This window comes from Arachis ipaensis, chromosome B01, assembly GCF_000816755.2.
Source record: "Arachis ipaensis cultivar K30076 chromosome B01, Araip1.1, whole genome shotgun sequence".
Classification (NCBI taxonomy): domain Eukaryota; kingdom Viridiplantae; phylum Streptophyta; class Magnoliopsida; order Fabales; family Fabaceae; genus Arachis; species Arachis ipaensis.
In genome coordinates, this window is record NC_029785.2 from 133,027,981 (window position 1) to 133,037,612 (window position 9,632).

The 9,632-nt window shown below is 40.1% G+C and overlaps 1 long non-coding RNA gene across 1 annotated transcript; it reads right to left on the minus strand.

The window, feature by feature from the left end:
- Positions 4,642-8,289, minus strand: LOC110263788. The gene is made up of 3 exons (XR_002349590.1): positions 8,247-8,289; positions 5,452-5,459; positions 4,642-4,795 (listed from the first exon to the last, which is right to left on the minus strand). It is a non-coding gene; the product is annotated as an uncharacterized LOC110263788 (long non-coding RNA).

Genomic DNA, 9,632 nt, shown 5'->3' on the forward strand with positions numbered 1-9,632 from the left:
CTTCTCCTGGGCGGTAAAGTATTTTTCCCGCCAGGAGGCATCATGCAGAAGATCTATGATAGACATAGAAGAATCTCCTCTCTTACGTTTGCCAGTGGTAGCCTTTCCTTTTCCCTTTCTCTGGGAATCTGACATCCTGGAAGGCTAAGGAAGGAGATTGGGGCAGAGAGGTGGATGGGGAATGGCGGTGATGGCGTCCGGCGCGGCGGTGGAGGGTGGCGCGGCGGCGGTGGCAGCTGTTGGGGGCAGGGGCTTCGGGAAATTCACTTTTCTGGACTTTACTATGAGTTTGTGTGTTTTTCTGTGATTTCAGGTATTTTCTGGCTGAAATTGAGGGACCTGAGCAAAAATCTGATTCAGAGGCTGAAAAGGACTGCATATGCTATTGGATTCTGACCTCCCTGCACTCGAAGTGGATTTTCTGGAGCTACAGAAGGCCAATTGGCGAGCTCTCAATTACGTTGGAAAGTAGACATCTTGGGCTTTCCAACAATATATAATAGTCTATACTTTGCCCGAGATTTGATGGCCCAAACAGGCGTTCCAAGTCAGCTCAAGAATTCTGGCGTTTAACGCCGGAACTGGCACAAAAGTGGGAGTTAAACGCCTAAACTGGCACAAAAGCTGGTGTTTAACTCCAAGAAAAGTCTCTACACATGGAAGCTTCAATGATCAGCCCAAGCACACGCCAAGTGGGCCCAGAAGTGGATTTTTACGTCATTTACTCATTTTTGTAAATCCTAAGCTACTATTTCTCTATAAATAGGACCTTTTGCTATTGTATTTTCATCTTGGTTCTTCTGGTTCCCTCTCTGGGGTCGAAGCCAATGATCACCATTATCACTTATGTATTTTCAACGGTGGAGTTTCTACACACCATAGATTAAGGTGTGGAGCTCTGCTGTACCTCGAGTATTAATGCAATTAATATTGTTCTTCTATTCAATTCAGCTTATTCTTGTTCTAAGATTTCACTTGTTCCTCAACTTGATGAATGTGATGATCCGTGACACTCATCATCATTCTCACCTATGAACGTGTTCCTGACAACCACCTCCGTTCTACCTTAGATTGAGTGGATATCTCTTGGATCCCTTAATCAGAATCTTCGTGGTATAAGCTAGAATCCATTGGCGGCCATTCTTGAGAATCCGGAAGGTCTAAACCTTGTCTGTAGTATTCTGAGTAGGATTCAGGGATTGAATGACTGTGACGAGCTTCAAACTCGCGATTGTGGGGCGTTAATGACAGACACAAAAGAATCACTGGATTCTATTCCGACATGATCGAGAACCGACAGATGAATAGCCGTGCTGTGACAGAGCGCGTTGAACATTTTCACTGAGAGGACGGGACTGTAGCCATTGACAACGGTGATGCCCAACATACAGATTGCCATGGAAAGGAGTAAGAAGGATTGGATGAAGACAGTAGGAAAGCAGAGAGACGGAAGGGACAAAGCATCTCCATATGCTTATCTGAAATTCTCACCAATGAATTATATAAGTATCTCTATCTTTATTTTATGTTTTATTCATCTTTTAATTATCAATCCTCCATAACCATTTAAATCCGCCTGACTGAGATTTACAAGATGACCATAGCTTGCTTCATACCAACAATCTCCGTGGGATCGACCCTTACTCGCGTAAGGTTTATTACTTGGACGACCCAGTGCACTTGCTGGTTAGTTGTGCGAAGTTGTGATAAAGAGTTGAGATTGCAATTGAACGTACCATGTTGATGGCGCCATTGATGATCACAATTTTGTGCACCAGGGGGCGGTGGTGGCCGGTGGTGGTGGTTGGGTGGTGGAGAGGAAGAGAGGGGGGAGAGGGTTTCGGGAGGGGGGTGGCGCGACTGATAGGGTTCGCGTGACAGGGGGTTATAATTTGAATCCACGCGATCACGTGGAGCACGCAGTCGCGTGGCTGGGGTGAAATGGGATTGACGCGATCGCTTGGATCGCGCGATCGCGTGGAACGGATAGAAGACGCGATCGCGTCGCTCACGCTGTCGCGTGGGATTAGTGTAGGTGCATGTGACGCGATCGCGTCAGGGACGCGATCGCGTGGGTCTTTTGTGCGAAACGCACAATAGCCACACGATTCCAGCCCAACTTTCTGGGCGTTGGATCTTTACGCCGATTTCCAGGTCACGCGATCGCGTGATTGACGCGGACGCGTGGGAAGTGTTTTATTGTAACTGACGTGATCGCATGAGTGATGCGGTCGCGTCCCACGCCTCTTTTTTTTTTATGCAGGTATGCAATTATGCAGTATGCAATGCTAATATGAATGGATTTTACAAGTTATTTTGTGATATATTTTGTGCTTAGTTTGAGTGATTTATTCAATCCTTCACCCACTTATTCATATTAATTGCATGGTTTTACTTTCCCTTCCTTATTATGTGATGTATGTGAAAAACATGTTTCCTATGCTTTAAAATTAATTATTTTAATTACCTTTATTTCCATTCGATGCCATGATTAGTGTGATGAGTAGTTTCAGATCTTCTAAGGCAGGAATGACTTAAAGGATGGAAAAGGAAACATACAAAAATGGAAGGAAAGCATAAAACGGAGTTTTAGAGAAACTGGCATCCACGCGACCGCATGGACGACGCGGCCGCATGCAAAGCGCGAAGAAGCAGCGATGCGGCCGCATGACTGACGCGACCGAGTGCCTAAAGAAGAACACCTGTGACGCGACCGCACGACAAAGAAAACTCCAATCGACACGACCGCATGACCCACGCGTACGCGTGACAGAGGCCACGCACCAGAAATTGCAGAAAACGCTCATAACAAATTTTGAAGCCCTTTTTGGCCCAAATCTAAGTCCAGAAGGCACAGACCAGAGGTTTGAAGTGAGGGAATGCATCCATTCAGGGAGTCTCAGCATTTTTTTAGTTACTTTCCATAATTTAGATCTAGTTTTGAGAGAGGTTCTCTCCTCTCTCTTTAGGATTAGGATTTAGGACTTCTCTTAGTTTTAGGAGTGACTCTCAATCCCAGGTTCAATGTTCTTTTACTTTATATTTATTTCTTATTTTCAGATACCATTAATGTTTGCTTGTATTAGTTATGTTGCCTATTTGGCTTATGCCACATTCATGATGATTTTCTTATTCAATGTTATTTGAGGTATTTCAGTTTAATATTGCTTTCTTTATTTATGCCATTGATTATTCCCAATTTGAAGACAATTTTCATTCCAGTAGAATTAATTTACTTTTCCCTTTTTGGTCTTGGTTAAGAAATCAGTAACTCAGGAGTTATCTTAGCTCAACATAAGTGATAACTGTTATCTTTGCTAATTGAACTGAACTTCAATAATCCCAACCTTTTCTTAGGAAATAAATAGGATTTGAAGGTCAAATTAATTAGTCCCTTGACTTTTCTTTGCTTTAGCAAAGGTCAACTAAGTGGAATTAAGATTCAACTTTCATTATTATTGATAAGAATAACTAAGTCTGGACTTCCAATTTCTCATACCTTGCCAAAAGTTTGCTTTACAGTTATTTATTTATTTTAATTACCATTTAAATTATTTGCCACATTCATTCCTCATTCTTGAAACCCCAAATTTACAATATCCATAACCAATAATAAGAACATACTTCCCTGCAATTCCTTGAGAAGACGACCCGAGGTTTAAATACTCGGTTATCAATTTTAAAGGGGTTTGTTACTTGTGACAACCAAAACGTTTGCAAGAAAGGTTGATTGCTTGGTTTAGTAACTATACTTACAACGAGAGTTTACTATAACCTCTAAACCATCAATCATCAGTTCCCCGGCAACGGCGCCATTTTGATGAGAGAACTTTTGCGTGGTCTAGAATTCAGAATAAATTCCCGTTGCAAGTATAGCTTCTAAACCAACAAAAGTCCTTTCTTACAAACGATTTAGTTGTCACAAGTAACAAACCCCTAAATAGATTGATAACCGAAGTATTTAAACCTTGGGTCGTCTTCTCAAGGAATTGCAGGAAAGTATGTTTTTATTATTGGCTATGAAAAAGGTAAAATTGGGGGTTTTGGATTAAGGTAAAAGGTATGTTGAATGACACTTAAAATAAAATAATAATAACTGTAAAATAAACTCTTGGCAAAGTATGAGAATTCGGAAGTCCTATCCTAGTTATCCTTATCAATTGTGATGAGAATTGGAGTTTTCTCTCACTTTGTTAACCTCTAACTATGAAGGTAAGTTAAGTGGATGAAATAATTTTGATTCCTCAAGTCCCAGTCTTTCCTTGGAAAAGTTAGAGTTATTAGATCTCGAATTAATTCTTGAAGAATTCCAATTTTCAGTCAACAATGAGTTTGACAACTCAAGAGTTACCAATTAATCAACCAAAGCCAAAAGGGAAAAATCTAAATTATTTATATAAATAAAAGAAACAAATCATAGATCTGAAAATACCTCAAATTATATTTAAATAAGAAAATCATAACATGGATGTCATTAAACAAATAAAGGAGACAATAAATAGAAGAACATTGAACCTGAGATGAAGAAAATATTCCTAATTTCTAAAAATCCTAATCCTAAATCCTAAGAGAGAGGAGAGAACCTCTCTCTCTAAAAACTACATCTAAAACCTAAAATTATGAATTATGAGAGCATGATGAGTCTCTGCACATTCCCTGACTTTAATCTGTGTTTCTGGGCCGAAAACTAGGTTGAAATGTGGCCCAGAATCTCTGCCAGCAACTTTTGTAATTCTGCAGATCGCGCATGTCACGCGTCCGCGTCGCCCATGCGATCGCGTCACTCAGCGTTTTTCTTTTCCATGCAGGTGCGTCGTCCATGCCTCCGCGTTGTTCGTGCAGCTTCCAATCCGCGCGGTCGCGTCAGGCACGCGGTCGCGTGAGCTATGCGACCACGTGACTTCTCGCTGGTCATCTCCTCAATTTCTTGTATTCCTTCGATTTTTGCATGCTTCCTCTTCATTCTCTAAGTCATTCCTGCCCTATGAAGCCTGAAACACTTAACACACAGATCAAGGCATCGAATGGTAATAGGAGAGGATTAAGATTAGCTAAATTAAGACCAAAGAAGCATGTTTTCAATCATAGAACTAAACTAGGAAGGAATTGTAAAATCATGCAAATCATATGAATAAGTGGATGAAAAGCTTGATAAAACCACTCAATTAAATACAATATAAACCATAAAATAGTGGTTTATCAAGCCTTCTGAAGCCTCTGAGGGTATGGCATTTTCGGCTTATATTTAGGAGCCTTTGGCAAGGTAGGATAAGTGTCAAGAGAATCAGGGAAAGGATTGTCTGCACGCTTAGGAAGCGTGTGCTCGACTTCTTCCTTCTTCTCCTCTGGGGCTTCTTTTTCAACTAATTCTTCATTGGCCTTGGTTTCAGAACCAGTTACTTTACCACTTCTCAACTGAATAACCTTGTATTCTTCTCTTGGGTTCACCACTGTATCACCTGGAAATGTGCTTGCAGATCTCTCAGGTAATTGCTTGCTTATTTGGCCCATTTGCATTTCTAAGTTTCTAATGGAGGCTCTGGTTTCCTGCACGAAACTCATCATCATCTCCCAATTAGAATCTTCCTTGGATTTAGAGTTTGCCTGATGAGGTGGTTGTTGCTGTTGAGCCTAAAATTGGCGGTTATTGTAATTATTCTGTTGGAAGCCGCCCTGAGAATTATTGTTAAAATTTTGAGGTCTCTGAGATTGGTCTCTCCACCCAAAATTTGGGTGATTCCTCCATCCTTGATTGTAGGTCTTAGAATAGGGATCATTGTTGGGATTTCTAGTAGCAGTCCCCATGTAATTGACCTGTTCAGAAGAAGCTTGAGCATAATCATAGTTATCATTTTGCACAAAATTACCTGTCATGTCATAAGAGGCTTCTTGAGGGGGATTTTGGGTGTTGATAGCTGAGACTTGCATGCCACCCATCTGTTGAGTAAGAAGATTTATTTGCTGAGACATAAGCTTGTTCTAAGCAAGAATAGCATTAAGAGTTTCCACTTCCATGACACCCTTCTTTTGAGGAGCCTCAGAGTTCACAGGACTCCTGTTAGAGGAGTATAAATATTGGTTGCTAGCAACCAATTCAATAAGATCAATAGTCTCCTCTGGTGTCTTCTTCTTGTGCAATGAACCTCCTGCAGAATTATCTAAGCACATTTTGGACATTTCACTCAAGCCTTCATAAAATATGTCTATTTGTGTCCATTTGGAGAACATGTCTGGAGGACATTGCCTAGTCAGTAGCTTGTATCTCTCCCAAGCTTCATACAGAGTCTCACCATTTTTCTGCCTGAAGGTCTGAACCTCCATCCTAAGCTTAGTCAGCTTCTTTGGTGGGAAAAATTTTGTGAGAAACTCAGTAACCACCTTGTTCCAAGTATCCAAACTATCCTTGGGTTGAGAATCTAGCCATAGTTTTGCTCCATCCCTCAAGGCAAACGGGAAGAGCATTAGTTTGTACACATCTGGATTCACTCCGTTTGTCTTCACAGTATCACAAATCTGCAGAAAACTTGAAATGAATTGATTTGGGTCTTCGTGGGGAAGACCATGATACTGGCAGTTTTGTTGCACCAGGGTGACCAGTTGAGGCTTCAACTCGAAGTTGTTCGCAGCAATAGGAGGCACTACGATGCTTTTTCCATAAAGATCTGCGGTAGAAGAAGAGTAGGAGCCAAGCACTCTCCTTTGTTGCTCATTCCCATTCGGGTTTGCCGCATTGGGATTATCAGCATTGTTGGCATTCATAGTGGATTCTGCAGCCTTGTACAATTTTGCCTATTGTAAACGTCGCCTGAAAGTCCTTTCAGGTTCAGGATCAAAGTCTAAGAGATGTTCTTTGTCTCGGTTCCTGTGCATAAACAAACAAAAAACAAGAAAAGATGGGAATCTCTATGTCAGAGTGTAGAGAATTCCCTGTGAGGTAACCTGTGTAAAGAAATAAATAATAAAAAATACTAAATAAAATAAATAAATAAATAGAAAAAAATAATAAATAGGTAACACCAAACTTAATTTCAGAAATTAAGAAAAATAGTAAAAAAAAAAGTTTTTTTTTTGGAAAAATAATAAAATAATATTTAAATAAGAATTAAAACTAAAACGCCTAATCTAAGCAATCAAACAACTAATAGTTTTTAATCACTATCAATCCCCGGCAACGGCGCCAAAAACTTGGTGCGGTATTTTACAACCCACACTACTAACCGGCAAGTGCACCGGGTCGTACCAAGTAATACCTTACGTGAGTAAGGGTCGATCCCACGAGGATTGATGGATCAAGCAACAATAGCGTTTGATAGGATTAGTTAGGCAAGCAAAAATTGGTTTTGAGATGTTCAAAAGGTTTAAGTTCGAACTCAGAATATCAAAAGGATAGAAAAATAAATAAGTTGGGAATAAAATATTGAGAAAACAGTTAAGGTTTCAGAGTTATCTATTTTCCAGATTAACTTTTATTACTAACTAATTTAATCATGCAAGATATAATTTCATGGCAAACTATATGTGACTAGACCCTAATTCCTTAGACCTTCCTAGTCTCCTCTAAAATTCATTAACTGCCAATTCCTTGGTCAATTAATTCCAATTAGGGGGTGATGATCAATTTCTAGTTTATATGCCAAAAGAATCCTAATTATCTACAAATAAAGGGATTATATGTCACGTATCCCATTAAATACAAATAATTAAAAATTCAGTATAATATGTTTCCAAGTTGTTGTTCAAGTAAAGAGCTTTTCCAAGTTTTACAAGAACTCAATTAGAACATGGGTCATACTTTCGTTCCACCCAATATTCATAAAATTAAGAGCGAAAAAAATTATTGAAATATAAATCAAAACATGAATAAATTAGAAAGATCAAACGAATTAATCCATTACAAATAGACAGAGCTCCTAACCTTAACAATGAAGGATTAGTTGCTCATGGTTCAGAGAAGAAAAATAAGGGTTCTGGTAACAATCTCGTACCTGTCTAAATGTACAGAGTTTCTATTTATTACTAATCCTAATAGGTTTAAAATAAAAAAAATAATAATATCTTTTTCCTAAAAGATAAGATTTGAATTTAAATTCGAATTAATTAACAGATCTTCAGTTGATGGGTGGGGACCACTTGATTTGTCCATTCTGCAGCTTCTAATATGTGTTTTCTGGGCTGGAAACTGGGTCAAAAACAGCCCCAAAATCGTAACCAGCGTTTTCTGAATTATTGCAAATCGCGCATGTGACGCGTCCGCGTCGTCCACGCGCTCGCGTCATTTGTGCAGATTCCAGTCCACGCATTCACGTCAAGCACGCGATCGCGTCATTGCGATTTCTCCATTCCGCGCGGTCGCATGAGCTATGCGTCCGCGTCGGTCTTCGCTGGTCATCTCTTTGGTTTCTTCTTTTTCTCTGCAGAAACTTCATCAAATCCCTCCGAATGCTACCTAAAATAAATAAAATTGCACAAAACTCAAAATAGCATCCATAGTGGCTAAAATATAATTAATTCTAAATTAAACTCAACAATTTAGATGCAAATTCACTAGAAAAAGATAGACAAGATGCTCACGCATCAAGTATCTCTTGGGTTCTTGGTTCACGAGTTTGATTGCCTCTCCTGACAACAGAGCGTTCATATCCGTGAGACCAGAGTCTTCGTGGTATAAGCTAGAATCAATTGGCAGCATTCTGGAGATCCGGAAAGTCTAAACCTTGTCTGTGGTATTCCGAGTAGGATCCAGGAAGGGATGACTGTGAAGAGCTTCAAACTCATGAATGTTGGGCACAGTGACAGTGTGCAAAAGGATCAATGGATCTTATTCCAAACAAGTGAGAACCGACAGATGATTAGCCATGTACATGGACCTTTTTCACTGAGAGGACGGATGGTAGCCATTGACAACGGTGATCCACCAACATACAGTTTGCCATGGAAGGAGTCTTGCGTGCGTGAAGAGGAAGACAGTAGGAAAGCAGAGATTCAGAAGACAAAGCATCTCCAAAACTCCAACCTATTCTCCATTACTGCATAACAAGTATTTATTTCATGTTCTTTTACTTTTCGCAATTAAAACTAAGAATTATTATGGACATCCTGACTAAGAGTTACAAGATAACTATAGCTTGCTTCAAGCTGGCAATCTCCGTGGGATCGACCCTTACTCACGTAAGGTATTACTTGGACGACCCAGTGTACTTGCTGGTTAGTGGCATCGGAGTTGTGAAAAATGTGAACCACAATTTCGTGCACCAAGGAGCCCAATGGAAGAGAGACTCCAAAGGCAAACCGGTTCAATTGAGAAGAGTCGATCTCAAACCCGTGGCTAGAGGATGGTTAGAGTTCATCCAACGCTCTATCATACCTACTAGCAACCGGTCCAAAGTAACTGTGGATCGGGCTATCATGATCCATAGTATCATGATAGGAGAAGAGGTAGAAGTTCATGAGATCATACCTCTAGAACTATACAAGGTGGCTGACAAGCCTTCCACTTTGTCAAGGTTAGCCTTCCCTCATCTCATCTACAACCTATGCAATTCAGACGAAATTGTCATAGAGAAAGACATCCTCATTTAAGAGGACAAGCCCATCACTAAAAAGAGGATGGAGCAAACAAGAGAGCCCACTCA